General features: G+C 38.5%; 1 pseudogene; it reads right to left on the reverse strand.

Annotated features, from left to right (window-relative positions):
- Positions 1 to 4,305: 4,305 nt before the first annotated feature.
- LOC125873269 (uncharacterized) overlaps positions 4,306 to 19,751 on the reverse strand; it is a 63,625-nt pseudogene continuing 48,179 nt past the window's right edge.

Genomic DNA, 19,751 nt, shown 5'->3' on the forward strand with positions numbered 1-19,751 from the left:
CGCGGTGCGATGTATACTATATTTCGAGGGACGTGTCACGCGCCGCGATGGATACTAAATTTCGAGGGACGTATCGTGCGCCGCGATAGTTACTATTATCAAGGGTCGTATCGCTCGCCGGGATGGATGCATGGATAGATATTTCCCCCATGGGTCTCGAACTGAGAGACAGCGAGTGTGTATCACTAGGTCAGACAAGCATCACTATACTTGACATTGCATTCCATTGCATTGCACATATTTATCATTATTGAACTTGATATTGTGTTTTACTGATCTTGTGAGTGCCTTTCTGTGGAACTTTGATTGGTGAATATTGAGCTTGTTGTTGAGATTATGTAATTATTAGAGTGTTGCTGTTGAGATATGTGTTATGTGAATTGTGAACTGTTAGGTTGGGCTGGTTTTAAGCAGGTTGTAGTCGTGGAGATTGTAATTGATGAATATTGAGCTTGTTGTTGAGGATATGTAATTGTTAGAGTGTTGCTATTGAGATATCTGCTATGTGAATTGTGAACTGTTAGGTTGTGTTGATTTTATGCATGTTGTAGTTGTGGAGGTTCAGTTATGATGTAAGGAGTACCCGTATTCTATCCCCTTAGCTTATGTTTAGAGGTTTACTTGCTGAGTACAGCGTGGTTTGGTACTCACCCCTTTGCTACAACATTTTTTTGTAGGTTACTAGCTCTGACCTTTGTGATATTTTCTCTTCTCCTTGTCTGAGGCTTCTTGTGGAGGTTTGTGAGGTAGCTGCTTATCATTTCAGCGGACCTTCTTTTTCCTTAATTATGATCTTGTTCTATTCTAGAAACAATGTCATTTGAGACTTTTCTTTTTCTTTTGAATCAGTTGTAATACTTTAGAGGCTTGTACACGTGACAACCAGATTTTGGGGGTATTTTTGAGCTTATTATAAAAATTTCCACATTTTATTGTAATGGTTGAGTTTTAGGCTGACTTGTCTTTGGTGGGTTAAGACGAGTGTCATCATGTTCATTTTTGGGTCGTGACAATGCGAGTAGTGTGTTATCCTTCTCTCTCTCCTCGTGCGTTTCCATTCCGTAAGTGAATACCATTCGAGAGTGAGATAAATGTTACAATCTTGATGCCTCAATCGTCCTTTGCTCAGAATCGGACGACCTCCATTCTCAATCCGTTGAGAATTGTACAAAATTGGTACAAATTCTAGTGGCAGCCTTATCTCCTGAGGGAATTCGAATTTTGAATTGGGGAATTCACAAAAAATCCCTCCCATTTTCCCCCATTTTTTTATCCTTAGTTTCTCCTAGAAAACCACCTATTTTCCAGTTGTTTGGAGAGATTTTGAAAAATTGAAAATTTACAGATTACATAGAAGATACATACAAAAATACCTGGTGATATAGAAGCTAAACGAATAGGCTCTCTTTTCTTCCCGTTCGTAATTTGCTGGAACTAGTTGGAACTCTCGAAACTCTCGCATGGTGGTAATACAACTCGCCTCAACTCGTGGTCTTAGTTTCGGTGTCCTAAAAAAGGTATTGTTTCCTTCCTTATAATATTCTTCTCGACTCTTCTTCCATTTTTAAATGATATTTTCGATGTTCGAAAACTTTTACTCCATGGCTGTTTGTTGTTAGTTACTCTTTAGTTGATGATATTTTCGATGTGATATATATGTTTCTATTCGATTCCATGATTTGGCCGAGTCAAAGTTTTATAGGTTTGCATCTAATGTTGGTGTTTTTTTGCTATTCTACTTACATTTTGTTCATTATTTCTCTTCTTGAGTCGGCTGCTTGATGTCGTTGAGTCTGTGCTATTTCATTTATACTATGTTCAAGCATCAGTGTGCTGCATTTAAGTTTGATACTATTTAAAGTTGTCATTCACGGGTCTAGGTTTCCCAGATCAACTGATATGGCTGAACATTTATAGTATTCACATTCTTATTCCAATAGTTTAGTTTTATCTATTTCTCGAATATCTTTGTGGTCTTACTTCCTAATGTGACTTGTTTGAATCAAGTTTTTGTCTTCCCGCTATTCAAATTTCAGTCGAAAATGCTTACATTTACAAGTTGAGTCGGTATAAAATCTGAGCTTCTTGTTTTATTTTTTAAATTTGAATTTTGTTAGAGTTTAGTCATTAAGGTTATTTGGAGCATTACCTCTTTTTGGTGTTAATCTTTCATTATGTGATATGAGGATTCTTCAATTCCAATATTAATTCCATGTGGCTTTATTTGTTCATATTGTGTGTACATTCTTAACAGTTCATTTAATTACATGTCAATTTGAGGATATATACATGAAAATGGAGAATGGACCGAGGCTAAACTAGAATTTGTTCATAATTTGCATGTCATATGTGCCTATAGTGTCTGGTTTATACTTTAGTTTTGATTTCTTTATTTGAATGACACATGTGGTATAGTTTGTTCTTTTAAAATGTTAGTAGTATGTGTGAATGTGTAACAAAACATGTCACGACCCAGACCGTCGTGATTGGCACCCACACTAACCCTCCGGTGGGAGAACCACTACTACAACCCAAACCAAGAAACTAAACCAAAAACTAAGCAATCAAGGATACGAAAACAGGAATAATAGCTAAAACTGAAGTTCCCATAAACTTCAAACAAAAGATCTAACAACTAAGAATGCAGAAAATACACCTAGAACCTGGAAGTCAATGTACCAAAATATCTAAAGTTCAACAAGTCTAAACAAGAAGGGATACAACCCCAAACTAATAACTAACTAGAAAGTCTAAGTCCGAAATGGTGGACATAGATGAAAGAGAACCCATGGCAGCCCGGAAGAATTGGCTCACCCTTGAAGTCGAACAATCACTGATCTTCTAAGCAAGGTCTATCAATGGCCGCTTGAAGATGCCCTGTACTCAACAAAGTAAGAGCAAGTGCAGTATCAGTACACAACCACAGTGTACTGGTAGGATCACGCGGCTATCCCACTAAGTGTAACATCAGCAAGTCAATACAACTTTACAACATGCAACATACCGAACATATACAGTATCGATTATGACATGCTCAACAATATACATTTATAACAAGTCATTGGTCCTCTCATGGAACCCAAACCCAAACTGTTAGCATACCAAAATGTGGTACCCGATCCAATGTTTATGCCGGAACATGGCAACCGATCCCATAATTATGCCGGAACGTGGCAACCGATCCTAATTAGTATACCGGAACGCGATATCCGATCCAATCAACACACCACAATCACAATCCCAAGTACATTCTCGATAGTCATACAATCAACAAGTGATTCATGGCATATAGTTATTCATCTATTTCATTTACAACAAGTGTAATCAATAATGCAATATTCGCATACATTATGTATCATAATGAAGTAAAAACAAACATACATCACACAATCATAGAATCACAACCATCACATACCTCGAAACAAACTTGAATCCCTAAGAAACTTGATCCTTTCCTTTTCGATTCGTTCCGCTTGTTCTTGGTCTACAAACAATCATAATAACACGGGAATCAATAAACAATCACTAATTATCCGAATTACTAGCAATTCTAACAACCCTAGATCATACCCATGATCTCAAGTATCAAAAATAAGGTTGTTCCCACCATAGAATTTTGATCAAAACCCTCCCCCATCGATAATTACCCATTCTATTACGTTCGACGGATCGAAAAATGGATTCGGCGAGTGAAAAGCTTACCTTTAGCCTCAAGAATGGTGGAAAACTGTCAAGAGTTGATTGGGGTTCATTCCATAGCTCTAAAAGCTGAAAGGTACAGAAAAAAGACTTTTTGGGGTTTATTTACAACTTTAAGTCGCGTCTGGCCCACCACAACAACCCTCACCCCGCTACAGCGCCCCCGCCAGAGCGACCAAAACCACTACCAAAGCGGCTTGCACGAAACAGTGAGTTATTTTAATAATTCCATGACCCCCATTTTACAACACACCTTTAACCAACTACGCTCAGAAAATATCGTTCACACTAAAATCGATTTCGGGAGTTCTACTCACCAGAATTCAATTCCGTAAAGTCGTACGGATTCCTTGACAACTTATCTAACTACTCATGTAATAAAATCATAAATAAGTCACCTAATTGTTACCAGATTTTCCCACACCTCAAAGACTCTAATTTCGTCCAAATCTGGAGTAGGTTGAGAAATTTCAAGTTACTACGACAAAGTTTTCTGACCCAAAAATTTTCCCCGTAGGTTTTTTTATAACGACGTAATCCGATCATTACAATAGATACCAATTTACCCATCACTCATCCCCGAGTGACAAACTTAGGAAAAACAGGCTAAGGAAGGATTGAAGTAGTACCTAAATCGACGAACAATTGGAGATACTTGTCTCGCATGTCCCTCTCGGTTTCCCAAGTAGCTTCCTCAACTGGACGATGTTTCCATTCAACTTTCACGAACTTAATCTCCTTGGTTCTCAACCTACGCATATGCACGATCAAGAATTTCAATCGGATCCTCCTCATATTACAGGTCTTTGTCTAACACAATTGAGTCCCACATAATGATATAATCCCCGTCACCATGATACCTCTTCAACATGGACACATGAAATATCGGATGAACTCCCGATAAATTAGGAGGTAAAGCCAATCTATACGATACCGGTCCTACACATTCAAGAACCTTAAAGAGACCAATGTATCGCGGACTTAGCTTACCTTTCTTGCCAAATCTCATCACCCCTTTCATGGGTGATATCTTAAGAAGAACATTCTCACCGGTTTGAAACACCATGTCTCTTATCTTATGATCTGTGTACTTCTTCTATCTACTCTGGGCTGCTAAAATCTTATCTTGAATACTCCTCACCTTATCTTGAGCATCCTTCACTAAATCAACCCCCAAAGTTTTCATATCTCCAGCCTCAAACTATCATATGGGTGATCTACATCCCCTCCCATATAGTGCCTTAAATAGTGTCATATCTATGCTGGAGTGATAACTATTATTATAAGAGAATTCACAAAAAGGTAAGAACTTATTCCAATGTCCTCCAAAATCAATCACACATGCCCTCAACATGTCTTCTAACACTTGAATAGTCCTCTCTGACTACCCGTCTGTCTGTGGATGAAAGGTTGTACTAAAAGTGAGTTGCGTGCCCAATTCATCATGCAATTTCCTCCAAAATTTAGATGTGAATTGTGTACCATGGTTTGAGATGATAGAAAGGGGCACCCCATGCAACCTCACTATCTCTTTCACATAAACTTTAGCCAATTGTTCAGCATTATAATCTATTCTTACCGAAATAAAATGGGCTGACTTAGTCAATCTATCAATCACTACCTAAATAGAATCAAACTTCCCCAAAGTCTTGGGAAGACCAAGCACAAAATCCATGGCTATCCTTTCCTACTTCCATTCTGGAATTGGCATTCTTTGAAGCAAACATGCAGGCCTTTGGTGTTCATATTTCACTTGTTGACAATTTTGACACTTAGCCACAAACTCCACTATATCCTTCTTCATGCCCGACCACCAATAAATTCGCTTCAAGTCTCGATACATCTTGGCCATACCTGGATGAATAGAATATCCCGAGCCATGGGATTCTATCAACTATTTTTGAATAAAGACATCAACTCGAGGAACACAAATTCTTCCTTTTAAAATTGAGCACACCTTCCGCATCAAGAGTGGTCTCTTGTGCCTTACCAATCGCAGTCTTCTTCTTAAGTTCATTCAAATTCTCATCCTCAAATTGCTTGGACTTGATCTCTTCAATGAATGTGGCCCTGACTTCAATTCTAGGTAACACCCCACCTCTTTCTGAGATGCCCAATTGCATGAATTTAGACTCCAAGGTCTGAATTTCCTTAGCCAAAGGTCGCTTAGTCACACTCAAGCAAACTAAACTACCTATACTTACCGTCTTTCGACTCAAAGCGTCTACCACCACATTAGCCTTGCCCGGATGGTATTGAATGGTCACATTATAATCCTTGAGTAACTCTATCCACCTTCTCTGTCTCAAATTCAGATCCTTTTGAGTAAACACATGTTGTAAACTACGATAATCAGTAAATACCTCACACTTAACACCATACAAATAATGTCGCCAGATCTTAAGAGCAAACACTACCGCTGCCAACTCCAAATCATATGTTGGGTAATTCCTCTCATGCACCTTTAATTGACATGATGCATAAGTTATAACATTCGTATCCTGCATCAACATAACACCCAAACCAGAATGTGAAGCATCACAATAAACAAAAAAATCCTTACCTTCAACCGGTAATGCTAGAACAGGTGTTGTGGCCAAAAGAGTCTTCAGCTTTTGGAAGCTCTCCTCATATTTTTCAGTCCATTCAAATGATATCTCCTTTTTGGTCAAATTTGTCAAGTGAGTGGCAATAGAAGCAAAGTTCCTCACAAATCGCCGATAGTAGCTAGCGAGCCCCACAAAACACCTAACTTCCGTCACAGAGCTACCGAACCCAATTCTTAACCACCTCAATCTTTTGATGATCTACCATTACCCCTTCTTTTGAAACTACATATCCCAAGAATGCAACAGAAGTCAACCAAAATTCACACTTAGAGAATTTAGCATACAACATTTGTTTCCCAAGAACACCCAAAACAATACGAAAATGGTCGGCATGCTCTTCATTACTTTTCAAATATACCAAAATAGCATCAATAAAGACTATGACAAAAGAATCAAGTAATGGCTTGAACACCTCATTCATTAAACTCATAAAAGTTGCAGGCTCATTAGTCAAACCGAAAGACATAACTAGGAACTCATAGTGCCCATAATGGGTTCTAAACGTTGTCTTGGGCACATCTTCAGGCCTAATTTTCAACTGATGGTAGACAGACCTTAGATCAATCTTGGAGAAAACTGATTCACCTTGAAATTGGTCAAAAAGATCATCTATTAAAGGCAAAGGATACTTGTTTCGAATAGTGACCTATTCAATTGCCGGTAATCTATACACATTCTCATACTACCATCCTTTTTCTTAACAAACAAAACTGGAGCACTCCATGGGGAAGCGCTAGGACGAATAAATCTCTTATCAAGAAGCTCTTGGATTTGAGCCTTAAGCTCTCTTAATTCTGCCGGAGCCATGTGATATGGAGGGATAGAAATGGGACACGTACCAGGTTCTAAATCAATGCAGTAGTCTATATCCCTATTCGGAGGCATACCAGGCAAGTCATTAGGAAACACTTCTCTAAATTCTGACAGGACACGAATAGACTCAATGGATGGAGCCTCAATCTCAACATCCCTAATATGAGCCAAATAAGCCAAACAACCCTGCCCTATCAATTTCCTAGCTCGAATGGAGGATATGATCTTAGCTTGCTTAGGCTTGTACACCCCTTCCCACTCTAATTTTTCCCTTCTTGGAATTTCTAGAGTTACAGACTTAGTATTACAATTAAGCACAACATAATAGGGGGACAACCAAGTCGTGCCTAAAATTATATCCAAATCAGTCATATCCAAAATCACCAAATCAACTCAAGTCTGAAAACTCATAAACAAAATAGGACAAGCATGATAGACATGGGTGACTATGACTGACTCTCCAACGGGAGTAGAAACATGGATAGGGACATCAAGTATATCACAAATCATAGCAAATTCTGAGGCGAATCGCATGGATACATATGAATAAATAGAACCCTGATCAAATAACACATTTGTCATCCGGTCACAGATAAGAATAGTACATGTGATCACTGCGTCAGACGCCTCTACCTCATTCTTGCCCGAAAAGGTGTAACACTGAGCCCTATCATCTTGACGAACCACTTCCCTACCTGGTTGCACGTTACCTCTGCCTGCATTACCATTTCCTCTACCTCCACGGCCTCGCTGATTACCTCCTCGCCCACCTTGTGAACACCCTTAACCATAATTACCATTTCCCGCGGGTACCACTGCTCTAGTCTGTTGATGCGCGGAATCGAACACACGTGGGTGGGGATAATCTCTCCTCATATGCCCAGGCTCTCCACAGTTGTAACATGTACGATCAAAAGATGGCCTACTGCCCGCCGAAGGCGCGACTCCCTGGCTATCCTGAATCAAATTATGAGGTGGAGTTCCCGAGTAATTACCTGTAGAGGCAGGCATAGCGGATTGAATTGGCTTGGCTATAAGCGTTGGCCTTCCGGACCCCTGGAATAAGAACCTTGAAAGTTACCCGAGTTCTTTACCCTTTTAGCCAATGCCTTATCCTGATCGTCTCGCCTCACCCCCTCCACTTTATTTACAAATTTTGTTACCTCATTAAAGCTTCTCCCTACAGAGGTCATACGAACAAATAATACCTGCAACTCAGAGTTTAATCCCTTAATAAATAAACAGATCCTCTCCTCCTCAGTCGTCACCAATTGAGTAGCATATCTAGACAAAGCATAGAACTTGGCCTCATAAGCAGCTATAGATATACCACCTTGCTCCAAAGCCATGAACTCATCCTTCTTGCAATCCCTCAAAGTTCTAGGCACATATTTCTCTAGAAATAGAGCATGAAATTGAGTCCAAGTAAGTGGAGGTAAAGTTGAAGATCTACATTCCATATAAGCTCTCCACTACTGCTTAGCCTCACCTTGAAGTTGAAAATTCACAAACTCAATCCCATGCTCATAGACAATTCCCAACTTATAAAGCCTCTCATATAAGATAAACTCATAAGCATCCTCATTCTCAGAACCAAGAAATACAGAAGGTTTTATCTTCAAAAACATAGTCAACATCTCAAGCTCATTATCAGTCATAACAGAATCCAACAAAGGACGGAAGAATGCATCATTACCTACAGTCCCACCCACCTTGGGCACAGTGTTAGCAACAGGGGGATTAGTAGAGGCTTGAGTTGCTTGAGCAAAAGGGAGCACTCCATGACCAACCAACCCTTTCAGAAATGACATTATATGTTGAGCTAACACTGGGTATATGAGAGGAATACCAGTAGTCTCAGCCTGCACCTCTTCCTCTTGTCCAACCTCCTCAACATTTTAAACCTCAGTATTTTCTTTTATCTCTTCAGGATGTACGGGAGGATCCTCATTTTGGGGAGTAATTTCGACTGGTACCCCACCTCTAATAGGCGCCACTCTTCCTCGACCTCTACCTCTAGCTCTTCCTCTAACCCTACCTCGACCCCGACCTCTCGCTGCAGATTCCTCCGTTGGAGCATTGACAGGAGCTACGGGCCTGACGCCGTTAAATCTAGTATTAACAATCTGCGGACATAAGAGTGAAGGAGGTTAGATACCAATTTGAATTAGCAGATACCAATTGGAATCAGGTCATAGCACAAAAGGAGATAGGAGAAAATAAAGAGATTTCCTAAAGTCCTCTAGCCTCTCGAAGAAAAGTAAAGGCGTCCACGTACCGTTCCACAAGACTCTACTAGATTCGTTTTGGTACATCGAGATCAACGAACCTAGGCTCTGATACCAACTTTGTCACGACCCAGACTGTCGTGATTGACACCCACACTAACCCTCCGGTGGGAGAACCACTACTACAACCCATATCAAGAAACTAAACCAAAAACTAAGCATTCAAGAATACGAAAATAGGAATAATTGCTAAAACTGAAGTTCCCATAAACTTCAAACAAAAGATGTAACAACTAACAATGCGGAAAATACACCTAGAACTTGAAAATCAATGTACCAAAACATCTAAAGTTCAACAAGTCTAAAGAAGAAGGGATACAACCCCAAACTAATGACTAATAACTAACTAGAAAGTCTCAAGTATGAAATGGTGGACATAGATGAAAGATAACCCATGGCAGCCCGGAAGAATTGGCTCACCCTTGAATTCGAACGATCACTGATCTTCTAAGGAAGGCATGTCAATAGCCACTTGAAGATGCCCTGTACGCAATAAAGAAAGAGCAAGTGAAGTATCAGTACACAACCACACTAGTACACAACCACACTGTACTGGTAGGATCACGCGGCTATCCCACTAAGTGTAACATAAGCAAGTCAATAGAACATTACAAAATGCAACATACCGAACATATACAATATCGATTATGACATGCTCAACAATATACATTTATAACAAATCATTGGTCCTCTTATGGAACCCAAACCTAAATTGTTAGCATATCAAAACGTGATACTCGATTCAATGTATATGCCGGAACGTGGCAACCGATCCCATAATTATGCCAGAACGTGGCAACCGATCCTAATTAGTTTACTGAAATGTGATATCTGATCCAATCAACACACCACAATCACAATCGCAAGTACATTCTCAATAATCAATCAATCAAGAAGTGATTCATGGCATATAGTTATTTATCTATCTCATTTACAACAAGTGTGATCAATAATGCAACATTTGCATATATACATGTATCATAATGAAGCAAGAACAAACATACATCACACAATCATAGAATCACAACCATCACCTACCTCGAAACAAGCTTGAAACCCTAAAAAACTTGATCCTTCCCTTTTCGGATTGGTTTTGCTTGTTCTTGGTCTACAAACAATCATAATAACACGGGAATCAACAGACAATCACTAATTACCCGAATTACTAACAATTCTAACAACCCTAGATCATACCCATGATCCCAAGTATCAAAAATAGGGTTGTTCCCACCATAGAATCTAGATCAAAACCCTCCCCCATCGATAATTACCCATTCTATTACGTCCTACGGATCGAAAAATGGATTCAGGGAGTGAAAAGCTTACCTTTAACCTCAAGAATGGTAGAAAACTGTCAAGAGTTGACTGGGTTCGTTCCTTAGCTCTAAAAAATGAAAAGTGCAGAATAAAGACGTTTTGGGGTTTCTTTACGACAATAAGTCGCGTTTGGCCCGCCATAGTGGTCCTCACCCCTCTACAGCGCCCCCGCCAGAGCGACCAAAACCACTGCCAAAGCGGCTTGCATGAAACAGTGAGCTATTTTAATAATTCCAAGACCCCCAGTTCACAACACACCTTTAACCAACTACACTCAGAAAATATCGTTCACGTGAATATAAATTTCAGGAGTTCTACTCACCCGAATTCAATTTCGTAAAGTCGTACGGATTCCTTAACGACTTATCTAACTACTCATGTAATCAAAATCATAAATAAGTCACCCGATTGTTACCAGATTTTCTTACACCTCAAAGACTCCGATTTCGTCCAAATCTGGTCTATGTTGAGAAATTCCAAGTTACCACGAAAAAGTTTTTTGACCCAAAATTTTTCCCCGTTGACTTTTCTAGAACAACGAAACTCGATCGTTACAAAACAACATTTCGCCATTCTTCTCACTGTAGCTAGTAACAAGTAATTGTCCAAGAGATTTGGGTTATTAGATTAGTCCATAATATTTTATTATGATTTGTCGTGCTGAGTTATTAGTCGTCTTAATATTGTTCACTTTCTTTTATAGAAATGTGTTAGAGCTTTTCTCATCCCGTGCTAATATGATTTTATTTGTCTTTGTATGTAAATCTGTCTGAGTTCATTATGAACTCCTATCACCTTTCCCTTGCATTTCGAGAGAGACATAAAGGCTCCAATTCCACCTTTATCGAGTCAGCCAGCTGTAAAAATCAAAGAACAGGTCCCCCGAAAGATTGATGGACGGAGTTGGAGATGATATACAAAAATATACAACAATATACACTTAGTGTATATGTTGTATACATAGCAGATTTGGGCCCAAAGGCCCACCCTTTCATTTTCAAGTTGTATTTTGTTACTTTTGGGCCTAAGCCCACTTATTTATTATCATATTGTTAGAGTTTAGGACAGGTGGAAGAATTGGACCTAAGGCCCAAAGGAAAAGCATTTATTTATGTTAGACTAAGACAAGTACAAGTGATTTAAATGGGCCAAAGGCCCAAAACGAAAGTAGGCCCAAGAACTGGCCCAAGCGGACACAGAACTAGACTTGGGCCCAAGTTTCTCTCTTTATTTTATTGTTTCATATATGTTTACTTCTTATTATTTGTTGTTAATCTTAGGGTTTCAAAATTTAATTCCTCAAAAGAAAAGTCATTTTGAGTTAAAATTAAACTAATACTTATTTTCAATTTGACCTTTACAATATTTATTGTATTTTATTCAAGTAAATGCCCTTACAATATTTCCCTTCCCCTTAAGAATGATTTTATGTTTTAAGATCGTTATTTTCTCAATTTTAGTTAAGTTGCTCATTTTCTTAAAATATCTAGCCAAATAGTTAACTATCGGATAACCACGTGTTAGTGGACATTTCAGGTGCTTTCAAACCCTTCCCAAAATGTTAATATGAACCCCTAACCCTTTAAATATTTTCAATTGATTTCTATTTTAATCTTTTGAAAAAAATAGTTTTTAGTGGTGACTCATAAAACACGTTTTTATTTTTATTTTTAAATAAAACAACAACCAATTTCAAGTACAATTCTACGCAATTCAAGCTTACTCACAATTATTATCTTTACTAGGTACTCAGACTCCCCCCCCCCAATTAATCTAAATTCAACCAATCAACGATTTTGCCCTTAAGAACGGCATCACCCAATCCATCATTGGGAAAGTTCAAGTTGATTGGTGGAATTTGGGTTACTTAGACTTTATCACACAAAAACCAACATGCGAACCCACAATTTAAAAAATTCAAACATGAAACTCAAATCAATTTAGGCTAAACAAGTTATTGGGCATGCCCGATTTCAAATTAAATTTCAACAAGCAATTTAGAACACAATCAAGTCAAATAATAGATCTATGAACTACTCATACACATGCTCAACACAATTTACGCATTTTAAAACAACTTCGGTATACCAACCTCAATTGTAGACACAGAAACACTAAGGCAAACAGAGAAGGATGGGAAACACTTCAAATTCGGACCACACGAGGACACCCACAAAAATTAGACTAAAAAAATGATCTAAAGTTTGATTGTAAGAGTGCAAGAGTCGAAAAGTTCAAATTAATGAGAGGAGTTGAATTTAAAATGGTTGATAGGCCCATGACCCTTCAGTTCACGCCTTGATCAGTGATGTCTATTAATGTCGCCGATCCCCTGAGCGAGTCACCGAGTGGACTATTTCCCACCAAATTTAATAGAAAATAAGCATTTCAACATGTTTAAAAGGCGAGCTATATCGGGCTCGCCGAGCCACTTGGTGATTCACTGAGTGGACTTTAGGTCACCCAATTGCCTTTTCCTCCAAAATTCAAATTTCAACTTGCACATCCAACAAACGTTATTCAAATGAAAAAGGTAAACCTTGTGTTGCCTCTCAAGAAGCGGCTTATTTAACGTCGTGGCACGATGTGGCCATGGGATCATGCCTCATTCTTTTGGTTGACAAGGGTATCACTAGGAAGACCCCCTTTTAGTCTTAGATTTAGGTGAGCTAAGATTTGGCCCATTTGAGTCTCAAGCTGTTTTATGGAAACCGAGTGTGAGGTTACAGTTTGATTTAAAGATAAGACATTGTCTTTCATCTCCTTGAGTACCTTATCTAATCCTTCCACCTTGTTTAGGATACGGGCAAGCATACCCTTGGTCCAAAAAAATTTGGGATCGGTTTTTTGTTCCTTTGGCGTTGGACATTCATGAGAGGGCACGTAACGATCTTTATTAACATCTTGGTCTCTCCAATTTGCACCCCGATCACACCAATCTTGGTCTTGATCTCATGAACCATCATCACGATCTCTATTTCAACCTTGATTCCCACCCGACCTTGGATAGCTCGAACGAGAACCTCATGCTTGGTTTGACAAAAATTGTATTTCTTCATTGTACATGACCTCAAATTACCCATCATCAGGACTTACTCCACTATTACGAACAACCACATCCATAGCCTTGTAACCACCTTCCATGACAAGTTTCGTCAATAGGTTCATTTAGGTCATTATCTTGGACATGTTTTCATCACGTTCTTGGTTATTTTCCAATTATTCCTTTGTCAGCCCAAGATTCAAAGGAGACATCTGATCTTCCCTTGTGTACCATGCACGATTGATTTTGGTCATCTTATCAAGCAAGAACAATGTAATGTCAAATGGTTATCTCATGATTCCACCCCGAATGAGTTGGTCAGGGACATCTTTGTTAACTGTGTCAGGACTCTGATAAAAATATTGCAATAGAACATTGTCGGTAATCAATTAGTCGGACATTGGAGAACCAACTTTTGGAACCTCAACCACATTTCATGGATGGGCTCACCATCAATCCGCTTGAAGTTTTTAATAGTATCCCTCAACTTAACCATCTTCGAGGGAGGGAAATAATTTTGTGAGCTCATCTCAAGAAGTGATTGATCCCCTTGGTAAATCGGTCAACCACTTTGTTGCCTCCCCCATTAGAAAAAAGGGAAACAAACGGAGTCGAACCAACTCTTGAGTGATGTTCTTGAAGGAAAACAGTCCACACACATCCACAAAATTTTGAATGTGGCCATGAGGGTCCTCATGAGCAAGTTTTCTAAAGACACCTTTCATTTGCAACAACTGCAACATTGTGTTGGTCACTTGAAACACCACATTTCCCACAGTTGGAGACAATCGAATAGCACCAACACTTCCCAGCTGATCCACATTGACATCATGCAAGTTTCCTATGTCATCAGTATTCCCAAGTTGACTTGCATTCCTTATGCTCACACTCATTTCTTCACCTATTTTAGAGCAATCAACAAGAACACAAATAAGAAAATTCGACTATAATAAAATTAGTTCACGACAACACTTCAATACGAGAATTCTAAAAACCACTCCCCGGCAGCGGCACCATTTTTGATAATGCTCAACTACACTTCTTCTAATTCAATGTGTAGGTGGTCTCTAAAGAGTATAAACCCAAATATAAGTTGAGGTTGATCCCACATGGAGTGATACGGTAAAGAATTCAACTACGAAGTAAAAACGTGTTCTAATCATTTGTAGAAGTAAAAGATTCCAAAACATAAAATAAATCATGAAGTTTCAATGATTAATATCAAATGAGGGGAGTTTAGTAACCAATTTATTACAAGGAACAATTAACACCAGAATTAAACGATTAGAGATTGGACCTGAGGAATGTGATTAATCAAATGCTAATTTTGCTTAATGAGTAATTACTAATTGCTTCAAGTTGTTTAATCTCAATGGGTAGGATAGGTTTTGAATACAATAGTCATCTCTCGATGAACTAGCATGTCTCAAGTGACTTCTCTCGAACGTCAACAAGCTTAATAAAACCGAACAACCCAATTCCTTAATTAACCCACTTTCTCAAGTTGGGTTGTAAATATACAAATCAATACAACTATCACCATTCACTCTACTCTAATACCTCTTTCTCAAGCAAGCATAGAGAGCTAATGATAGAACGGAATATGCAACTTCAGTTCATCAATTAAAATATGAACAAACAATTAAACCCATTTCAAAACAACATTAAATTTAGCAATTAACAATACCTATTAGCTAATTAATGCATTAGACTACATGATCACACCCCTACAGTATGGGGTTTTAGCAAAACATAACGAAAATTATGAAATCGTTACCAAAAAGATTATCCATCTGAATTGTCAACAATCTGCAATACCCACAGCTAAAATTAAAGCTAGAATCCTAAAATCTCAAATCTGAGATCAAAATCTTCTCCAAGAATGTTCAATAATATAAAAATGTGAAACCTCTCAAAGACTGGGAATACACTATCTGGGAACTTCCTTTTTCTTTTCAAAAATTTAATTTATATCCAAAATGTCAACACGGAGTCCACTCGGCGAGATTAGTCAAGATCTGCTGAGTTGTGCTTCTTCTCGCCTTCTGGCTTTACTCCTACATCAAACTGTTCTGGATGATAAGGCGAGTTGGGTCGTGATTGCCGATCCATTCAGCGTATCATTGAATCCTCTTTTGCTTGCCAAGTTGTCTTGGTACATAGGCTACTTTTCTGGAACTTTTTGCAAGCTGGAGGTTCACTTAGCAAGTCGCCGAGTGACTTTTACAAGCTCCAACTTCTCCTTTCTTCACCTTTTCCAAAACTTTTGCTCCTTTTCGTATCGCAATGCCCTTGCCTTGTCCTTTAACCTTCATTACTGCATATCAACACATTAACATCATTTATGAGCACAAAGTAGGCATTGAGAACTCTATTTCATTGAATAATATTCCCTAAATGAGTCAAAATTCCTGACTCATCATCTGTCACTTCCCACGGGCATAAGCCACCCATTTAACAAAACTAACCAGGGGGTGTGTTGACTTTGAACAGACCGCCCAACCAGCCATCTAGTCCACTCCTAGTGGCGTAAGCCATCGAAATAGCAAGAGTTACTCGGGGGCTCGTTGACTCCAAAGAGGATCTCAAATATGAAAACCAAACCACCGTGAAATGATGTCCACTTACAAGGAATCCCTAAAAGGATTCAAGCCTAAGACAATCCAATCCCAAGTTGTCGCCAAAGCATAAAACTTTTGATAACACATTGAAGCTACAAAAATAGGGGGAGAGAACAAAAGATCAATAAAGCTGCGAAAAATAACTACACTAAGGCTCATATTATCATATTCAAGTTTGGTACTCCAGCAAGGATCTAGTCCATCTGAAACGACAATGGAGAAGAAACACGGCTAACACGCCATACGAATGACAAGTCTAAGACAACACTAGTCTAATCCTAGATTAAGGCCGAACATGCTCAATATATAACAAGTAGAAACAACAATAATCTCACTACAACATGAGACATATAAATGCCCCAACTAGCACGGTACTATACCTGAGAATATAGCCAATCAAGCTTAAGAATGGTATCTAAGAAAGGAAAATAAGAGCAACTAGGTACCCACCCAAAATTGATTCTAAATGTAATGACCCGATTGGTCATTTTTGGTAAAGTTTTATGAATTTACCATTTTCCCCTCCCGATATCGACCTCGAGTCTTTTATGATTGAGTTTTAAAAGTTGGTTTTGAACTTTGAAATTCAAGTTGAGAATTTTCTATGTTTTGAGTTTGAAAAACTAATATTGTTAAGAAAATGGTTTCCGGTGTCTTTTGAAATTTTGAGGGTCGAAATGGAATTATGTCAATTCCATTAGTCCCAAAATGTGGAATATGGTCTGTGAGAGTTGTCGGGTTTAGATTCAGTGTCTTTTTGAGGATTTGAAGTCCTATATTGTCAAATTGTGGAAATTTAACCTTAGGATTGACATTGGTAAACATTCAGGGTTCGAATGGTCGGATCAGAATTTTGAGAGTTCCATTGGGTTCAGGGATGATTTTAGTCCTTGGTCAAGTCTTGGTTGATTTATGTGAGGTTCCAAACTTGTTTTAGACCTTTTAGACGTTGAGTTAGTTTCTTGTAGGTTTCATGTATGTCGGGTTAAGAAGACCTCAAATTCATGTTTAGACGGTTCCATTGAATCCAAGATATTGAGTATGATAAATTTTCATTTATGGTTTGTGTGTACAGGGTTCCAAGTAAATTTCGAGTGTCTTTTCGAGGTTTTGAGTGTTGATTGTTTTTTGTGCCTGAGTTTTGTACTATTCACTTTTGTGATAAGCCTTCCGCTCAAGTGACCTTTTCTTTAGCGAAGGTGTGATCACTTAAGTGAAGACCGGACTTTTTGAAGGGTTCACTTAAGCAAAACATGGCTCACTTTAGCGATGGTCGCTTAATCGGATCTTGTTTTGCAAAAGCGAGACTCTTGAACCTTGTATATCAATAGAATTCATGTATTCCCTTCATTGTGTGTTAGGAGTAATTGGATTGAGGGGAAGGATTAATTTTCCACTTGATAAATCTTAATGAATAAAAAGGGGTTGAAATGAAAAGGATATGTGATGATCATAATGATGTGAATTACCTTGTTGTGACCCTTATTGATTGATTGATGAAATGCTTGATAGCATGAATATGGACTTGAATTTTGTGAATTGTTGTCTCTTTCATTTGGTGTGATATTGCTTGTGCACGTTGATTGTAAAACACCTTGATGAGACATATGATGGTTATGATGTTAAGGTCATTTCAGGCAAGTTCTATGATGTTGAGGTCATATATGACAAGTTCTATGATGCCGAGATCATTTTTGGTAAGTGTTATGATACCGAGGTTATTTCCAACAAGTATTATGATGTCTAGGTCATTTCTAGATAGTGTTATGAGGCCGAGGTTGTTCCCGCAAGTGTTTGTGATGAAGAGGTCATATTCAGCTAGTGAATTAAGCCATTGGGAAATGGTTCCGGCAAGAATTGATCATTGCGGTTTGATGCATTTTGATTTGACCTACTTGTTAATTGTGATTGATGTGCATGATACTTGTAAATAATATACTTAATACTTTTGGTTGACTTACTTGATTTGTGTTGGTTGTTGACTGATGACTAGTGGATTGTGATTGTTGACCTGGTGATTTGTATATTGTAGAACTGTATGGTTAGGCTAATTTATGTGCAAGTTGTAGTTTGAGGAGGTTCTTTTGGGATGAAAGGAGTATTCAATTTCTAGCTAAATGCTTTGATTATTAAGTTACTTGTTGGGTAATATATTATTGGTAACTAGTCCTTTCTTTTACACTTGTGTAGGTTCTGAGCCTTGTATTTTGTGACCATTCTTCTTCTCCTACTTTGTGAGGCTTGTCAAAGGATTATTGGAAGGTAGATGCTTGTCATCCTGGAGGGCCCTCTTTTTCCTTTTATTTAGGCTTTGTTCTGTTTGATAAACAAAGACTAAAACTTGTACTCATTTCTTAATTCTACACTTTGTGTATTAGTGACTTGTACACGTAACAAACAGGTTTTGGAATGTTAATAGAATGAATAAGTAATCTGCTTTTATCTTGTTCTTGACTTATCTTTCCTCATTTATTTTGTTTCTTTGGGTTGAGGTTGACTTGTCTTAGTAGGAATAGACAAGTGCCCTCACATTATTTTTGGGTCATGACATATGGTATCGGAGCTCCAAGGTCATAAGTCTCAAGTGTGTATAACCCAAGTCTAACTATAGTTTTGAGAATCGATACTGAGACGTTTGTACTTATCTTCAAGAGGCTATGGAGACTATTAGGAAACTCAATTTGTTCACTCTTTCTTATTGTGTGTGGTAACCTTTGTTATGTGTTGTTTTGGTAGATGTTGAGGACCAGAGCTTCTGTTTCCAATATTAGAAAAGAGGTAGTCTCTGAGGTTGTTGTTAAGACCCCAACTAGGAGTAGAGGTAGGGCCTGAGCTAGAGGTTGTGCTCATAGAGTAGCACCTGTTAGAGGTCGTCCCCATAGAGCAGCACCAGCTAGAGGCAAAGCTAGAGATGTTTCTCCTAAGCCACAGGTTGAGGCTACTGAGGACATGGTTCCTCTCGAGTTTGGAGCTCTTTTGTTTCAAGAGACTTTGTTGAGGGTGTTTGGTGTATTAAAAAGCTTTTCTCAGGGTGGTGCGATAGGGACACCTTAGGGTTCTGAGATGATGGTAGGGGCACAGACCTCAGATCAAAGGCAGAATCCAGGTATTCATGATTAGGTGTGTCAGACACCAGTGGTTCCTCCACCAGTTGTTGGTGCACAGATTGCTTGTGAGGATATTTTTAAAATTTTGAAAACACCAGTGGAAACCAAACATTTTCCAAAACATTTAACCCAACCAAACATTTTCCAAAAAAATTTTAAGTTTGTTTTTAAAAATATTTTCAATTTCAAAATTTCATTTTTTCACCCTTACCCTCGACCCCCCACCCACCCACCCCCTACCAGCCCCCCCCCCC

This window comes from Solanum stenotomum, chromosome 1 (assembly GCF_019186545.1).
Source record: "Solanum stenotomum isolate F172 chromosome 1, ASM1918654v1, whole genome shotgun sequence".
Classification (NCBI taxonomy): domain Eukaryota; kingdom Viridiplantae; phylum Streptophyta; class Magnoliopsida; order Solanales; family Solanaceae; genus Solanum; species Solanum stenotomum.